General features: G+C 56.6%; 1 protein-coding gene across 1 annotated transcript in view; it reads right to left on the bottom strand.

Annotated features, from left to right (window-relative positions):
- Positions 1-17,060, bottom strand: part of LRRC4B (leucine rich repeat containing 4B) — a 59,974-nt gene extending 42,914 nt beyond the window's left edge. Inside the window, exon 1 of the mRNA XM_075537280.1 lies at positions 16,707-17,060. The gene's annotated coding sequence lies outside the window, so the exon portion shown is untranslated. The remainder of the gene's footprint in view (positions 1-16,706) is intronic.
- Between the last annotated feature and the right edge of the window lie 1,239 nt (positions 17,061-18,299).

Below are 18,299 nucleotides of genomic sequence, written 5' to 3'. Positions count from 1 at the left end.
TCACGAACGTACCGACCCATCTCATAGGGCTGTTGGGAGGCACACAGGGAGATGAGTCTGCCTTCAAGTCAATGTAGAATCCAACCACTTCTCCCCCTCTGTCAGCACCCCCAAGCCACCATTGTCTCTGACGTGGACCATCACAGGGGTCTCCTCTCGGGGTCTCCCTGCCCCACTACCCTCGTCCCCCCTCCATGTTCCTCACAGGCAATCATGGGAATCCTGTCAACGTCCCCATGGCGGCTCCCACACCCATCAGGTTCAGAGCAGACCCCCTCCCCAGCCTCATCTCTTGTCACTTGCCCGGACCACCCACCCCCGGCCACCTTGCTCTGGGTTGTAGCTGCACTGGCCTCTGAGCCTCTGCACAAGCTGTTCCTTCCACCTGGAACACTTCCCAGCGGTCCTCAGGCCTCCTCCTACATCCCACCAGCTCTCACTCAGATGGCCCCTTCCTGGTGGGCTCATCCTGGCCCACCCCCATCCTCCCAGACCCTCCCCTGCTTTGTCTCTCTGCCAAGTGTGCTCAACGCCCTCTCACCTGCGGTTGCCCATCTGGTTGAGTTTCGCCACGGCAGGGGCTGGGCCTGCTTTGCGCATTGTTCAGTGCTCAGCACTTATGGGGGCGTGGGGTGGGGGTATAGTGGTTACACGTTGGGCCAGGACAAGAAGGTCAAAACCACCAAGGCCGGGCTTCTACTCACAGAGTGACAGTCTCAGAAACTCGCCTGGGCAGTTCTACCCTGTCCTCTAGGGCCGCTGTGGACTCGATGGCAGTGAGTTGGCCTTTGTCTTTTTGTTTCCCCAGTTAACACCTGCATTCACACCCAGACCCTCAGACCAAGGTCCACTCCCTAGCCTGTCCAGCTGCGTATCCCTGGCTCACCTGCTGCGCTGGTCCCCTCCTGTCCCAGGAGGTCCATGTGCCACCACCAATATACACTTGTTCTCCGCTCAACACTCACACCCCAAGCCTGGGTGTCCCTAGGCTACAGCAGCCCGGGTGCATCCCCAATGGCAGGTGCTCAGCATCCTGCTAGGCACCCTTGCCGATGGGAATGTCCTGGAGAGCCGGGCCTCTGCCCCAGGCACCTCAGACCCCGTCTCTGCCTGTGGCACTGCTGGAAACACTTGTGTGACAAGGGGGCTTATGGGATCGCAGTCCCAGATACCATGGGCTCACACCTGGTAGAGGTTTGTGGCTAGCTCTTCTGAGCACGTGTACAAAGCCAAGTGCCTTCTCTAAGGATCTCAGCCTCTCAGACTCCCTGATGGGCATGGTGGCCAGCTCTCAAGGGACACTGACTAGACACCAGCCGGGAGCTTGAGTTGCTTGAGTCATTGGGTTCTCCCATCAGCCCTTGGGGAGGGGATGCTGTGACTCTCCTTTCACTGATAGGGAAGCTGAAGGCACAGAGGGGCGAAGTCACTTGGCCCAGACCCAACGCAAGGCCCGGAGCTCAGGGTCAGCATCACCAGAGCCCAGGGACCCTGTGACCCCCAAGTTGGTCACAACAGCAGTCTTCGGTCCCGAGAAGGGCCTCTTTGGGCCCAGGGAAGCCCAGGACAGTTTGCACAATGGCTTCTCTCTTACAGAGCCCTGTCCTGGCCCCCAGCGCCCCGCGGTGAGCCCACGCGTGACTCAGGCCCAACCGATCCCCATTTACCAAACACTGTGTGTGCATGTGGATATGTGCATGTGACTGTATATGTGTGTGTATGTATGTGTGTGAGTGTATGTGTATATGTGTGAGTATGTGTGAATATGTATAAGTATGTTTGCTAGTGTATGTGTATGAGTATGTGTGTGAGTGTATGTGTGTGAATGTATGTGTGCATATGTAGGTGTGTTTGTGTATGTGAGTGTATATGGATGTGTGTGTTTACATGTGTGTATATGTATGAGTATGTGTGTAAATGTGTATGAGTATGTTTGTCAATGAGTGTGTGTATATGTATGTGTGTGAGTATATGTGTATGTGCATGTGTGTGTACGTGAGTGAGTGTGGGTGTGTGCGTGTGTGTGTGTGTGTGTGGTGGGGTTTGTGACCTGCCTTCTCTGCCCCTATCTGGCCCAGCCCAAACTCAACCCAACCTACTGCCACCGGGTCGATTCCGACTCAGAGGGACCCTATAGGACAGGGTGGAACTGCTGCCCCTATGGGTTTCTGAGACTGTCCATCTTCACGGTAGCAGAAAGTCTCGTGTTTCGCCTGAGGGTTGGCCAGTGGGTTAAAAGTGCCCACCTTTCAGTTAGCAGCCAGTCACAGAACCCCCTGTGCCAGCCGGAGCCCCTCCACCTGCCTGGGAGCTCCTCTGAGAACGACCGACTCAGCTCTCACCATGTTCCAGGCATCTGGCTGGCCACTGTCCGTGCCTGTAGGTCCTGGCCCTCACCTGGCCCTCAAAGGGGGTGGTCCTGGGGTTACACATAGAGCTGTAACCCCAGGGGGCTGGAGGCTCCCAGTGGGTGTCTAAATGGGCAGGGCCTGAATGGGAGCTCAAGACCCAGCCAACCCCTCAGCCCTGTCCCCACACTGGGAACTGGCCTCAATATCAAGGTGTCCCTATTCTCCACTCTAACCCCCCAGTTTGACCCAAAGAAGAGAAACAGATGCAATAGGCCCCCGAGAAAGAAGAGGTACAAAGGCAGACACAGAGACAGAGACCAAGGCCTGGAGACAGACACTTAGGCCGATGTGGTGGCAAAGAGGGGGGACAGTGAGGGTGTGAGGATTGTGCTGAGGTCCAGGGGAAGGTGAGGCCCCTGCAGCTTCGGCACCCTCCCCAGCCCAGGCCCTGAGCCATCTCAGGCACAGTACCTGCAGACAGGCCTCAGGCAGGTGTTGCATGGGAAACTGGGGCGGGGAGAAGTGGGGAGGGGAGCTAGGGAATGGTCTGCAGACACACTCGTTTTTCTTTCTTTCTTACCCTGGGGGAAGTTCAGAAGGTGAGAGGAAGCAGAAGCAATTGACTGCCATCACAGCAAAAGGGATGGGAGGATAGATCTAAAGAAGAACTTCCCCACTGCGAGGGACTGGGGTTGAAGCGGAGCTGGGAGCTCGGGAGGGTGGGAAGACATCAAAGGCAGGGGAAGAGTCATAGCCATGAGCCTTCCTGGGAAGCCTTGCTACACAGCAAAGGATTTGGGGGTGAGGGGCTGGGGGTGGGGGAAAAGTGGATGAAACAACTCTTTCCATACTGAAATGTCCTTCTAAATAGAAGCGACCCCAAAGCCCCCAGAAATGAGAGTCCTCAAGGGTTGGGGGTGTAAGAAAACCTGGGGAAAGAAGAGTCTTTGGATGAGTTGGCATCTACTCATCAGCAGTGAGTTTGTTTGTTTGGGGCCCTACCGGCCCCCAGTGTGTTAGTGCATCAGGCTGGGGGTTGCTCAATTCCCACCTGGCCAAGGTGCAGACCCCGCGCCCTTCGCCCCTCCCCAGCAGTGCTGCGGTCATGGTAGAGGGAGCTCGGGAGGGGGGTGGGAGGGCAGATGTCCTTTCCCATGTTCCTCCAGGTTCCCATAAGGGCACTAACTGATCTTCCATCCCCCGGGAGGGTCTCCTTGGTCACTACTGAGTAGCTTCTCTCACCCTGTGCCCCTCGCTCAAGACCCCTCCAAACACGCGGGCCTCTCCAAAGTTCCTCCCCACAGCAGGTACACACACTTCCCATTCTCTCTGTCTCCCTCCACCTCCACCATCTCATCTCTAAGAGGTGCTCTGCGACCTGTATATCACCCACCTTTTATTTGTACCCCCAACTCTTAAGGACCCCTGGGGCAGTGGTTATACAGTGGGACTGCCAACCCCAAGGGCATTTATTCGAAACCACCAGCCGCTCCGTCGGAGAATGATGAGGCTTTCTGCTCCCTAACGACTTGGACTTCCATCCTCATGGTTGGCGGTTCAAAACCACTAGCTGCTCTGCGGAGAAAGACTACGCTCTCCCGTGCACAGTTAGACTCTGGGAAACCCGCAGGGAGTCGCTGTGAGGCAGCATTGACTAGATGGCAGTGAGTGTTGAGCTTTTGAGTGAAACCCACAAGGGGCGGTTCTACTCCGGAACTCTGAGTCAGAATCTACGTGGGGGCAAAAGAGTTTAAGCTCCAGTCCTTAACCCGTGACTGTTCCCATGCTTAGCGCCCCCGTATGTTACAGAGTAGAATTGTCCCATCGGGCAGTGTGCTACGCAGGGAATTGCTAACCGTAAGGTCCGCGGGTTCGAACCCACGGGCTGCCTGGAAGAAGAAAGAAGAGGCTTTCTACTCTCATAAAGGTTTACAGCCACGGAAGCTGACAAGGGCCGTTCTACTCTGTCCAATAAGTTGTAATCAAGTCGATGGCAGTACGTTTGGTGGTTTTGTTTTTGGGGGTTTAGGAGCCCCAGTTGCGCGGGGGGGGGGGGGGGGGGGGGTCAAGCATTGGGCTGCTAACTGCAAGGGCGGCCCTTCCAACCCACCCGACCATCCGACGGAGAAACAAGAGGTTCATCGACTCCTGTAAAAATGTCCAGCCTTGGGAGCTCTATATAGAATCACCGTGGGTCAGAATTGATTTGATGGAAGTAAATCTGAATATATATTATAGATGAAACATAATATAAATAATATAATGTGTTATAAATTATATAATATATGTTTCGATATGTGAACATGTAGTGTGGGCTGTTAATTTTACAGGAAATTTCCAAATCTTTCTTCGAAATCGTTACTGGATGGGCTCAAACCCACGACCTTTGGTTAGTTGAGAGAGCAAGTCTGAACAAATCTTTACTTATCCTCACAGCTTCGGTCACAGTCAAAGTTAACCTCCAAACCGAAGCTCTCAAGTCGATTCAGACCCCATGGACCTGAGCAGAATCACCCCGGAGGGTTTCTGAGACTGTAATCTGTTGGCGGAGTGAGTTACAAGTTGGACTGCTAACCCAAAGGCCAGCAGTTCGAAACCACCAGCCACTCTGAAGAAAGACTCCATTAAATAATTACAGCCAAAAAATAAATTAATTAAAAAAAATTTTTTTTTAAGTTACAGCCTTGGAAACCCACAGGAAAGGAGACCCTGGCCTATAGGGTGGCTGTGAGTCAGAAATGACTCCATGGAAGTAAGTTTGGTTTTTAGAATCCATGTGGAGTGGAGACCCGGTGGTGTGCGGGTTTAGCATTGGGTTGCTAACCCAAGGTCGTGGGTTCAAATCCATCAACCACTCGGCAGGAGAAAGAGGAGGCTGTCTGCTGCCCCGGAAAGATTTACAGCCTGGGGATACCCGTGGGGCAGTTTTACTCTGCCCTACAGGGCAGCTATGAGTTGAAATGGATTCGACCACATAGCTTGGTTTTTAGTCAATTTCTGTGAGAGCAGGGCTGCCAGTCCTTTCTCCTGCGGGGTTGTTGGTGGGTTAGCGAAGGAGCACACGGATTGGTTCACGTGTTTATGGCGTCACTGTGACACCACGCCCCATAGCTGTAGCTCCGCCCCTTCACCCATGGTGGTGGAGTCTGTTCCCATTCCTAGCGACCCTGTGGGTCCGAGACTGCAACTCTTTACGAGATTAGAAAGCCTTGTCTTTCTACCTCAGAGTCCCTGTTTTTTGTTTTTGATTTCTGAATTTAAGGTTACCAGCCCAGCGGCGCATCACTCATTATTCCACTAGGGATCAACATATAGGGAAAGCCCAGCAAATGTGGGAACTCAGAGCCTAGCTGGTAGGCAGGGCCAGAAGAAAGCCCGCCTCCAATCCAGAGTCATTGCCTACTTCCTGCTGAGAACTACGTCCTATCGGAAAGGGTAGAACTGCCCGTGTGGGTTTCCGAGACTATAACTCTTTATAGGAGCAGAGCCTCCTCTTTCTCTAAAGGAGCGGCTGGTGGTTTCAAACTGCTGGCTATGTAGTCAGCAGCCCTACATGTAACCACTGTGCCAACAGGGCTCCTTTTGTTCCCCAGTGTCCAGAAAAGGTTGTAGACAACCTAGGAAAGGTACAGCTGCATTCTGACACCCAGGGGGACTCCAGGAGTCAGGAATTGGAGCAGACCCAACACCGGGTCACAAGCGACATGGAGAAGGTGGGGTGGCTGGGGCCTGAGAGCCGCTATGTCTCCAGGATCTCAGTGTAGGGCATCAAAATCTCAGTGTTGTCCAAGAGAACAAGGAGCCCTGGTGGCCTAGTGGGTTAAGGCGTTGGGCTGCTAACCTCAAGGTCATCAGTTTGAAACCACCAGCCACTCTGGAGAAATACAAGGCTCTGCTATTCATTGCTACTGAGTGGATGCTGACATGCAACGACCCTATAGGACTGGGTGGAACCACCCCTGTGGGTTTCTGAGACTAAAATTCATAGTGACTCTATTGGACAGGGTAGAACAGCCCCATTGGTTTCCAAGACTGTAACTGTTTAAAGGTGTAGAAGGCCCCTCTTTCTCCCTCAGAGAGGCTGGTGGTTTCGAACTGCTGACCTTGTGGGTCACAGCAGACCCAGTAACCCTTATGCCACCAGGGCTCCTTAGGAAGCCTATGGCCTCAGGAAAATCGAACCAACAAATATCACCCCACACTGGGCACTGATAGCGGGGAAAACTCTAAAACAAAACAGAAAATTTAAAAAGCTGATGTGGAGAGATTGGAACCCTCAAAGCCTGCTGACAGGACTGTAGAGCCATACAAGTGCTGTGGGAAGAGGCGAGGCTCTCTCTCAAACAAACGGGAATGGAAATACCAAGTGGCCCAGCAAGCTCTCTGCTCAGTCTATAACTCAAAACAAAAGCAAACTCACCACTATCGAGTCAATGCCTGCCCATCACAAGCCAGGGTAGAACTGCCCCTTTGGGCTTCCCAGACGGTGACTCCTTATGGGAGTAGAAAGCTCTGTTCTCCCGAGGAACAGCCAGTGGTTTTGAACTGCTGACCTTGCAGTTAGCAGCCCAGTGAGTAATGACTCTGCCCCCAAAGCAGAACGCAGCAAAACGCAAACAGATAGGCACACATCCTGTTTATTACAGCATTAGCCGCAACAGCAAGAAGACAGAAACCGGGGGAAGTAGGGGGAGAAAAGGGGAACCGATCACAATGATTGATAATGTATAACCCCCACTTCCATGCCCAGGGGAACGAACAACAGAAATGTGGGTGAAGGGAGAGAGTGGATGGTGCAAGATATGAAAATACTAATCAATTATCATTTATCATGGGTCATGAGGGTTCGGAAAGGTGAGGGAGGGAAAAAAGAGGAGCTGGTGTCAAGGGCTCAAGTAGAAACAACGTGTTTTGAAAATGATGATGGCAATATAGGTACAAATGTGCTTGATACAATGGGTGTATGGATTGTTATAAGAACTCCCAATAAAATGATTTATTAAACAAAAAGAAGAAGACAGAAACCACCAAAATGCCCTGTCCAGGGAGGAATGGATAGTTTGGTGCATGTATACACTGTTGTGCTATACATTGCTAAAGAGCAATGATGACCTGTCTCATACCTCAGGAAAGAGGTGAATCTGGAAGCAACCATGCTATGCAAACCTAGCCAATCCCATAAAGACGGATCCTCTTATGAGACCACTGTTATAAAAAGAAAAACAAGTACATGGTTTTTCACACCCAAAGAAGTGGACTTGGACAGTGATGAAGTCAGGTTGAGGTAGGAGGGAAAGAGAGGGAGTGGGGAGAGAGCAAACTAAGAAAAATGTTTAGTGTTGTGGAAACCCACAGGGGCCAGGTCTACTCTGCCCTGTAGGGTCACTGTGAGTTGGAATGGACTTGACAGCAGTGAGGTTTGGTTTGCGTTTTGGTTCTGTTTGGTAATGGAATGTTCTGGATTTGCGCTGTCCCCCTAGGACTGAGCATTTGTTGTGTGGCATGCAGGACAGAAAATCCTAAGTGTTCACATCACATCAATGCATGCAGGAGAGGGCCACGTGGGGCTAGTGGCTGTGCTGGCCACCCTCGTGGATAGGGCAGTGTGGGCCTCAGGATGACTGCCTCAGCACATCCGCCTGAAGCTCAGTCCTGCCTGCTTCCCCTCTGCCTGGCGATTCTCTCCCAGGCTGAGGTTGGGGTTTGCTGGCTAGGGGGCAGGGGGCGGGAGCACAGGAGATGGAGTCTTCTGGAAACCGAACTTTCTCTGTGCCTCTTTGGATTCCGGGGCTGAGGGAACTGCAAGGATGAGCTCATTTCTCCCGACTGAGAGTTCCAAGTAAGAACCTCAAGGTCAGTAGTGCAAACCCACTGGCTGACTCCTTGGGAAAAAGAAGAGGCTTCCTATTCCCGTAAAGGTTTTCAGTCTCAGAAATCCACAGGGGCAGGGTTCCTATAGGGTCCTTATGAATTGGAATCAACTCATAGGCAGTGAGTTTGTTAGGTTTTGTTTTGTTTGGGGTTTTTGGCGGGGGAGGGGTTGGGGGTAGGAGATGCACTATGACATGGAACTAAAGAAAACCCACCAAGTTCGCTGCCATCGAGTTGATGCTGACTGATAGCAACCCTACAGGACAGAGAAGAATTGCCCCTGTGAGTTCTTGAAACTGTAATTGTTTGCGGGTGCAGAGAACCCCATCTTTCCCTCCAGGGAACTACGGGAGCCCATTTTACAGATGGGCAGATGGAGGCAGTCAGACCCAGTTGGCTGCCAGGTAGAAACGGGTGTGCCTCTAAGGGGCGCGGTGGAGGGTGCCTCACACCTCTGAGCTGTTCCAGGTGAGCACAAGGTCCTGATTGGTCAAGCAGTGTTCCCAGAGGCCTCCGCAAGAGGTATGAGGTTGTGTGTGCGGGCCAGGGACCTCCCTCTGGCCTGTCTGTGTTCACCCAAAGATGCTGCTCCGGTCTGCTCCCTGTCAGGGTTTAGAATATATATATTCTAAGAGGGTCACTGAGGACCCCTCTTGCAGCCATATTAATAACGACCCCCATCTACACCCAGGGAAAGGCAGGGCTTGCTACTCCCCCCAAAAAACTAGTTACAGTCTCTGGAACTCAAAGAGACAATTCTAACCTGTCCGATATGGTTGCTATGAGTCGACATCGATTCGATGGCATTGATTTTGGTTTATACACACACAGACTCTGTACCAAGGTGTGGTTCAAGTGTGGAAGACCTCATTTGGAATGTAGACTCCCAAATAACGCAACAGCAAATCCAAGACTCAGAGTGACCCTGTAGGACAGAGTAGACCTGCCCCTGTGGGTTTCTGAGACCACAACTCTTTGCAGGAGTAGGAAGCCGCGAATTTATCCCATGGAGAGGCTTCATACTGCTGATCTTGCAGGCAGCAGACAATCAAGTAAACCACTACGCCACCAGGAAGCTCCAACCTAAAGATTACAAGCAAGGAAGCCCGGGGAGCGGGTTGCAGTTCTACCCTTTGAACACACGGGGGCTCCATGAGTCAGAAGCCACTCAAAGGCAGCAGGGTTTAAACCTGGGAAGGGGGACCCTTGCTGCTGGGGGCCTCTGTTGGCTCATCCGAAGGCAGGAGGGATAACAGAGGACCTGGGTGTCAGGGAGACGTGGGTTTAAGCCCTGGCTTTGCCACTTGCTCCTGGCCTCTGTGAAGACAGCGAATGTGGCCTGAGGGGGACTAAAGACTTCGATGCTTAGCGCTGGGCACTTGACCTGAAAAGTGACCTCTGGGTCAGAAGAAAGAGGGCCTGGTGGAGTGCTGGGTTAAGCGCCAGGCTCCTCCAGGGGAAGGTGTGGCTTTCATAAGGATTCAGGGGCAGGAGGAACGGCCCTTCCACTCTGCCCTACAGGGTTGCTATATGTCGAATCTACTCTGCCAGTAGGTTTGGGTGGGGACGGAAGAAGGCATCTCTTTCTGTGACACCGTTCACCTCCGTGTGGCCTCAGGAGAGATGCTCATTTGTCAGGGGTTGGGGGGGGGGGGAGTGGCTGCGCGGAGTACACTCCACGGCAGGGAGTGGGTTGACAGAATCTTCGGTGCAGCGCACATGGGTTTCGACCGTAGCCCTGATGGCCTACTGCTAATGGCTAGGTCAGCCGTTGGAAACCGCAGCCACTCCATGGGAGAAAGACGGGGCTTTCTACTCCGCCCGTGAACAGCCCCAGTCTGGGAAACCCACGGGGTGGGGGGCAGTTCTACCCTGTCCTAAAACAGTGGCTGTGAGTTGGAATCAACTCGGTGGTAACGAGTTTGATTCATGGAGCTGGTAACCGACAGCAACTCCAGTCTCCCCAAAGGCACTGTGGAAGAAAGGCCTGGCGGTAGGCTTACACCGTGAATCGGCAAGGACAGCCAAGGAAGGGTCTCTGCCCTTGGCCCTCAGCCCACGGCTCGCTCTGATAAGAGGATGCGGGTGGTGTCTTTCCCTCTGTGAGGTTTCTAGGGTGTGCACAGGATGGAGAGGCCTGCGTTAGAAGAACTCTCTTATTTTCCAGGCTAACCTTCTCCCATGGGTCTGTGGTACACACAGCCGGATGGCTGTGACTGCCCAGTGTGGCTGCTTGCTGTCCGTCTCGACTCACAGCAAGCCCAGAAGATGGAGGGGAACGCCTCCACACCCTGGTTTCTGAGTCTGTAAGTCTCTGAAAGCAGAGAAGCCTCATCTTTCCCCAGCCAGCAGTGGATGGGGGTTCACTTCGCCAACCCTTTTGTTTGGCAGCTGAGTGTTTAACCACTGAGCCATCAGGGCTCCTCTTGTTTATGAGCTGGGGTGGAGGCACTGAGGGCCTCAGTTTCCCCATATGCACAGCCGGGGTCTCGTGGGACAGGGCTATGCAGGCGCCCTCCCCCTCTAGGTGTACGTGTGACCATGGACAAGGGAGCTCTCCTCCCTGGACCTCGGTTTCCCCATCTGACAGCAGGACCTCCCCCCGCCCCAAAGGGGTACAGAGAAGGAGCCCTCTGTAAGCTACTTCACACGGAGGTGGGCTCCTGGTTCCCAAACAAACAAATAAACCCAAAAAACTCATGGCCACCGAGTTGATCCCAGTTTACAGCAACTCTGTAGGGCAGGGTAGAACTGCCCCTGTGAGTTTCCAAGACGGTCACTCTTGACCAAAAAAACCAAATCAAACTCACTGCCATCCAGTCGAGGCTGGCACCTAGCGATAGAGTGGAACCGCTCCTGTGGGTTTCCAAGACTGCACCTCTTTATGGGAGTAGAAAGTCTCATCTCTCTCCCTCGAGGAGGCAGATGGTTTCAAACCGCTGACTTTGCGGTTGGTTAGGGGCACAATTCGGAACAACTAAGTCAGGATGTCTGGTTGGCTGGGAGGGCGTCCCCTTTCCCAACCCCTGGCTGGCCTAGGGGCATCTCCTGGCTGGCTTGGGCCCCTCTCTCCAGAGGAGCTGTATCTATCTGGTCCTTGAGAACTCCAAGTTCAAGCTCAGGTCCCTAAGCTGGAACCTGGGCTGAGACAGATGAGGTGTAGCTTGGATACTTCCCCTCCTCCCCTCTGCCCCACCTGGACCCCAGACACCACCAGACACCCTACTCTGACACCGCCACTCCCTGCAGCTTCTTGGGAATCCCGCTGTTCCCAGGAACCGGCCATCCTGCTGGCTCCCACTAGCAGAGCCCCGCCCCTCTATATAGCCCATCTCCCAGACCTGTGGCGCAGCCCCCTCCTCCCGCCTCGCCTCCATGACAACAGCTGCAGAGGGGTTTCCAGGCAACGAGGGGGTGTCTTGCCTAGCCTCTCGCTCTCCACCACCAGCTCTCAGGGGCTGGTAAAAGGAGGGTAAGAATGGATGAGGTCTTGGGAGTGTCCATGCCAGGCAGACAGGAGAGGGTTTCTGGCGCCCTGAAAGGGTTGAGGTGGGGGCACGGAGTAAGGGTCTGAGTTTGGTGTACTTAGGCGACTGACTTGCCACCTGCACCATCTGGAGGTGGGGGTGGGGCAAGTGAACACATACCGGGGCTCCGGGAACAGAAAGACCCAGCCAGCCAATCAGGTCCTGAGCCGATAAGAGCCACACCCGATCCTTCCGCAAGGCCACAGGGGCGTACCTACAGGCCCTCCCTCCCCCAGGTGAGCCCAGGCCAAGCCCGCGGGTGAAGCCACGCCCCCTCGAGTGAACTTCACCATGTGCAGCGCCCCACCCCACCCACACACCCCTGCCAGTGGGCAATGGCCAGTCGAGGTGGCATCGCAGTGGCCTCGTGAAACGCTAACAACAACGTAATGTGCTCTTCACCCTCGTGGTCTTTGGGACCCCGACCCCCCACCGCGCCTAAGGATCGCTTCTCCCAGAGCTTTCCTTGACCTTTCAAGAAGGGAGAGGGGGGGGGCGGGGAGCGTCGGGGAGCGGAAGAAATGGGCGTGGGGCAGAGAGAAGTCAACCGGAGAAAATGATGCCCGGTGGGGGTGGGCAGAGAGAGAGAGAGACCTGGCCAACGAGGGCGAGGGCCGGGCGGAGTCACAAAATGTCAAAGGGAAGATTGTGGAGAGAATGGGCGCAGGGCCGAAAGAGCACGGAGGAGAGGTGCAGACCAGAAACTAAGGGAGTTGGAAGACTCAATGGAAGCTCGCAACAGCGGGACATGCACGGGGTGGGATGTCTCTCTCTCTCTCTCTCTTTTTCTGTTTCTTTGTAATGTGGGTAACATTCAATGCACAGTTTGAAAGACTGTGGGGGGTGGGGGGTGGGGGAAACGGGCATTGAGCGTCCTGGTCATCAGGATTGAGGTGCCTAGGGAGGGTAGAGGCAGAGTGGGGAGTCTAAGCAGGTCTCTGGGCTTGAAGCGACTTTGAAGCCCCCACCAAGGAGAGAGTCCAAAGCACAGGTGTCAAGTCTGTTAGAAAAATCCAGCCCTCATCCATCCAGAGGACCAAAGCCAAGACTAGGTCCCCCTCCACACCAGCCAAGTCAGGGTCTGCTCTAGAATTCAGACTGGCACTCCATGTCCCCATGTTTTCTCAGACAGACGGCTCTGCTCAGTGACATGGGAACCCAGGCCCTTAGTAGGGCTGTACTAACTAACCCAACCTATGCGTCTGGAATCATTGTACCCATTGAATAAGTAAGACCAGGCTCTGAATTCGAAGAACTCATCCCCCAGGTGTTTCAAGAATTAAGTGGCAGGCGCAGAAGTGCATCCAGGATGGGGAGGCATGTGGGTAATTGGGGCCTGTGAAGAGGCTGGTGGGGGAAAGTCAAGGAAGGTGGATAGACTGGGTGGGAGGTCTTAGAGAGATTGCTTGGTAGGAAAAAAAAGAAAAGAAAGAAAAAGCAGGTAATATTGAAGACAGATGTCACGCATTGAGATGGGGAAGTGGCTAAGGATGCCCGAGAGCACAGGGGAAAGGTGTTCGGTGGTGGGGAAAAGGGACCAGGAGGAGGGTCTTTGGGGGAGGGTCTTGAGGGTGAGAGCAGGAAGGCCTCTCTTTCCAAGTGGCCTCCGACTTGCGTGTGCCTCAAGTGTGTACACGCAGGCGCTTGTGCGCGGGCCCGCGACCGCGGAGAGAAAGTGCTCACAGACAGATGGGTTAGAGGCTCTGGTGCCCAGCGCCCTCATTTTGTGGCCCCTCCCCTCCCCGCATTCGGTATGCTGCTGAGCCTGTCCCCGGAGCCCTTCCCCCGCGCCTCTAACTGAGCCTTGGGAGTTAAGCACCCTCCCCCCACCCCACCTTCGCGTCCCTGGCGCAAACGTGCGCTCTAGCAGGGCGCTGCTGCCACCCAGGACGCGCATCTCTGCGGCTGTTTTGGGTGGTTTGTGGGGCTGGCTCGATGCGGCTCTGAGCCACCTCTACCTCCCCTCAACTTCGTGCCCTCCACTCGGTGAGAGAGCCGAGTCTAGGGCGTCCGGACTCTCTAGCCAGCGTGGCTTCTATCCACGCGAGCCATGCCGCCTTTCCTTTGTCTCGCCTCCTGCGTCCCCGCGGCGGGCCGCTCTGCGCCTGTCTGGTTCCGCAGCACTCGCTCCCTCGCCTGGCCCCTGGCTGACTTCGATATCGCAGCTGCGTCTCTAACTGGGTCTCTGGGAGCCACATCTGGGGCTTTGGCCGTCCATGAATGGCTGTGTGTGTGTGTGTGTGTGTGTGTGTGTGTGTATGCGCGCGCATCTCCGCCTACACGTGTCTCTGGCTCTTTCTCACGTTCGAAAGTCCACTCCCCACGCCATCCATCTGACCCTTCTCTCCTCTCCTCCCAGACATCCCATTCCCCCCATCCCAACTGCTACCTCTGCTCCCCAGCGTCCTCTCTCTCTGGGACCACCTTTTAAAATAATTTTTCAGTCTAAGTCTTCTCCCCCCACAGTATTTCCCGCCCCCCCCACAAACCCCCATCTCTCAGAGCCCTTAATCCTAGAACCTTTCTATCCAGAGGCTCTAGATCCGTCCAGCTGGTCCCAGTGTCCTCGAGGCTCAGTCTCAGTCATGAACCTTTCCCATGATAATTTCCTGGAGAGCCAGGGTCCCGCCTTTCTCCCCAGGGCTCCCAACGACCGCAGGGGGTGTGGGTGAGGTGGGGCGCCTTTGGAGGTTCCCCTGACAACTTTGAAACTGCAATTTGGGGAGGTGGGGTGTTCCCAACCCTGTCTCCCCATCTCAATACCCCACCATTGACCACCCAGTCTCTGACCCCTGCCTGGCTGGCTCTCCACTCGGTGTGTGGGAAAGCCGCACCGCGCCTCGCTCCCCTTCTCTAGGAAATTTGTGAGTAACTGTGTACGTCTGCCATCCGCCCCATGCGCTCTAATTGTGTGTGTGTGTGTGTGTGTTCGCAAGTCTGGGGCCCCTCTCTTCCGCCTGGTGGTCTCTGGCTGGTACCCATCCTCTCCTGGTGTGCGCGTCTCTCCCGAGCCTCCTGGAAGAGGCTCATCTCTGGCCCTCCTCTGTCCTCACGCCCGAGGAGGAGGGTGGAGTGGCCCTGCTTAGAGGAGACCCCGGCACAGCAATAGGGCGGTGGGCAAGGGGAAGAGGCAACTGAGAGAGGCAGGTTCCAAGGGGAAGGTATTACAGGAAGGAAGGACCCCTGCTCCAGGCCCAGTAGGGGTGTGGTGGTGGTGGCGGCGGCGGCGGCGGTGGCGGCGGCAGTTTTTTTCTTTCTTTCTTGGGTGCGGGGCGGGGGTTGGGGTGGAGGTGGGAGGAGGATGCTGCCGGCTGCCTGGACCAGAGGGGAGCCGGCTCTGGTTGCTGCCAGCTGCCGCTGGAGTCCGGGTTCCTGTCTGGCGGCTGCGCGCCCGGGACTGGGGATGTGAGGCGCATAGCAATGGGCGATGCGGAGGTCTCACTGCAGCTCCAGCTGGGGCGGGGAAGGGCGGAGGGGCAGCCCTGCGGCTCCTACCCCCTCCCAGCTGGGCTCTCCCCAGGGGAATTCCCCACCCTGAGAAAGTCCACTTCGGGCAAGGCAAGGGGGCAGAGAGGCAGGAGGGCAAGAAGAGCCCTCACGGGCAGTAGAGTATGGTGGGCAGGGGCGCCTGGGCAAGACAGCAGAGAGTGGGGTGGGCCTTGGGGAGACTGACCGGCTGAGCACGGGCAGAGAGGAGAAAGTGGGAGGGGGCAGGACAGAACCTGGGCCCGGAGCTCCCAGACATTAGGTGGGGAGGTGGCAGGGAGAAGGGTCCTAGTATTGGAGGGTGGGGTGGGAGGGGCGCTGTGTCTGGCATGGGGGAATTCTGTGGGCCCGAGAGATGCATGGGGCGAGGTCTCAGGCAGAAGGGGGTCCTAGGAAGAGATGGGTTTCAGGAAGAAAGAGGTAGAGGCCGGGGTCTTTGAGAGAAGAGGAGAAAAAGGGGGAATGGGGAGAGGAATGAGGAGAAAGTGGGGTCAGAGGGGAGCAGGCATAAAGTTGGGGGGTGTCTCAATGATGAGGGTGAGAGATGGGACAAGGATACCAAACGCAAAGGGAGTGCAGTTGGTTAGAAGCTCCCAGAACAGAGTGAGGGTAGGTTCAGGAGAAGGCAGCAAAATGGGGAGGGGGCCCCAAGAGGAGAGGGCGGAAAGATGGTAGGAGAGGGTGTGTCCTCCTGGTAGGAGAGGGGGATGCCCTCCTGTAGAGACACGTGTAGCTGATATAAGGCCCCAGGAATGGGGTCATGGGTAAGGCCAGAGCGGGTCCTGCGGTCCACCCGCAGGGGTGGGTGACCCACGAGAGAGAGGGGGAAGGAGTTGGAGATTGAGGAGGGGGCTCTCTCACTCTCCAGTCACCCCCTCCACCTGCCTTTCTAGTTCTCACTTCCCAAACTCCCTGGTTCTACCCGGTTGCTAAGGCAACCGCTCCTGCCAGGCGCAGTCACCAAGGAAACCCCGTGCCCGCCTCTACCCCCCCTCCCCATCACTGGCGTGCACCCCCCCATATCCAGGCAGCAGAGGTTTGGAGGGGTGGGAGGGGCAGTGTGTGTGTGGGGGGGGGAATTGAAGAGCCCTGGACTTGCCCCTCATTAAGGGTACGCCGTGGGGGGGGCACTGTCACCCAGAACCCATATCTTCAGTCCCAACGCTGGGTGCGCAGCGACCGCGGACGAACGCCACTCCCGCCCCTCCCCCCAGCAGGCAGCGGCCCCGAAACACAGAACTCGCTGGGTTGAAGAACCCCCAACCCAAAGGCCCCCCACCCTCCGACCCCAACAACGTGGGTGCTCTCTGCCAGGCCCCGCCCACTGTCTCTGCTGCCTGACACCCCCACCTCCCCTCCCCCCACCCGGAGGAGGCCTGCCAACCGCTGTCCCCCAATTAGAGAATGCCCCCCATCCGCCCTCCGCGGTCCCGGTCCCGCCCCCGCCGGGCATCCCTCCGCGGCTACTCACAGCGAGGAAAGGGCTCCTTCCGGGGGGTCAGCATGCCGGGCCCGCGGGGGGAGGACCCCCCCAATCAGGCTCAGGGATTGGGGTGCGAGGCCTGGTGCGGGGGGGCGGGGCTGCGGTCGGTCCGGGGGTGTCTCCGGCCCTCGCCCCCTCCCCTGCTCCTGGATGGGGAGGGGGCTTCTGCAGCAACAGCGGTGGGGTTGGGGGGGGGGCGCTCTGCCTCCTTGCCCGGCCCAGTGCCCGCGCCCGCCTGCCCGCCGGCCCGCCTTCCTTTCTCGCCTCCTTCCTCCCGGCTTCCTTCCTTCTTTCCTTCCTTCTTTCCTTCCTTCCTTCCTTTCTTCCTTCCTCCCTCCCGCCCTCCCTGGCCCGCTGGCGCCGCTCTCCCCCCACCCCACCCCCCCAGGCCCCGGCCCCGGCCCGGGCCCCCGCCTCGGACGGTGCGGCAGCGGCCGAGAGCAGCCGAGAGCGGCGGAGACGGGAGCGGAATACAGATGACGGTGGGAACGGGCGGAGGGAGGGGGAGGGGAGGGGAGGGAGACTGCCCGCCGAGGGAGGGAGGGAGGAGGGGGGAAGGGGGAGGAAGGGATGGTGGGGAGGGCGGAAAACCGAGGGGGGATGGGGAGGGACAGCAGGGGGGAGGGGGAGGGGAGAACGCGTCTGGGAGGGAGGGTGAAGGGGGAGGGGCGAGGAGGGAGGGGGGAGGACAGAAAGGAGTGAAGGACTGGAGGAGTAAGGAGGGAGGGAGGGAGGGAGGGAGAGAGAAAGAGAGGGAGGGAGGAGAGAGAGAGAGAGAGAGAGAGAGAGAGAGAGAGAGAGAGAGAGAGAGAGAGAGAGAGAGAGAGAGAGGAGGTTTTGGAAGAAGAGGGAGGAAGGGAGATAGTGGTGGAGGGGAGGGAGGAAGGTGGGGAAGACAAGGACCTAGTGCCAAGCGCTAGATGATTGGGGGGGGGGTGAGGAGGGGGTGGAGGGAGGAGTGAGCCAAGAGCTAGCGGGCAGCCAGCGGCAGAGGGGTGGCAGAAACTGATCTAGAGGGGAGCTGAGGGAGAAGGGGGCTATCAGAGAGGACCTGCCCCAGTCTAGAGGGGGTGAAGAAGATGAGGGGGTTGTCCCAGAATGAGAGCTTGAGGGACTGTATGAGGAGGGGGCCTTTGGGTGGGCACAGTCCCAGTGAGAGGAGCACTGCAGGGGTGAGAAAATGGACGCCCCCCCCCCCTATCCCAGGGAAGGAGAAGGTGAGGGAGAGGCCTGGATGATGGGTGGGGGCTCAGGGGAAGTGGGCAGAGAACAGGGCAAGGGAAAGATGTGAGGGGCTTGGGGAGAGGTGGGACAGGCAAGAGGCGTCTTGGGAACCCCAGTCTGTACCCCTTTCATTCTGAGCCCAGCAGGCAGGTGCTTGGGACCCATTTTCCAGATGAGGCCACTGAGGCTCTGAGGGGAAGGGTGGGCTCAAGCCCAGGTGTCTGTACTCCCGGGACCCTGGGAGATGGCCACGTGTGTCTACAAGATGTGTGTGTGTCCCTGGGGCCCAAGGGCACAGGCCCTCCACAGCTCCCCCTGTTCCCCTCGCCTCCTCAGGTGCTGCTGAAGGTGCCAGGG

The sequence above is a fragment of the Tenrec ecaudatus genome, chromosome 18 (assembly GCF_050624435.1).
Source record: "Tenrec ecaudatus isolate mTenEca1 chromosome 18, mTenEca1.hap1, whole genome shotgun sequence".
In the NCBI taxonomy this organism is placed as follows: Eukaryota; Metazoa; Chordata; class Mammalia; order Afrosoricida; family Tenrecidae; genus Tenrec; species Tenrec ecaudatus.
The sequence above is the reverse complement of the archived record's forward strand: the minus strand, read 5'-3'. Positions and strand labels throughout refer to the sequence as shown.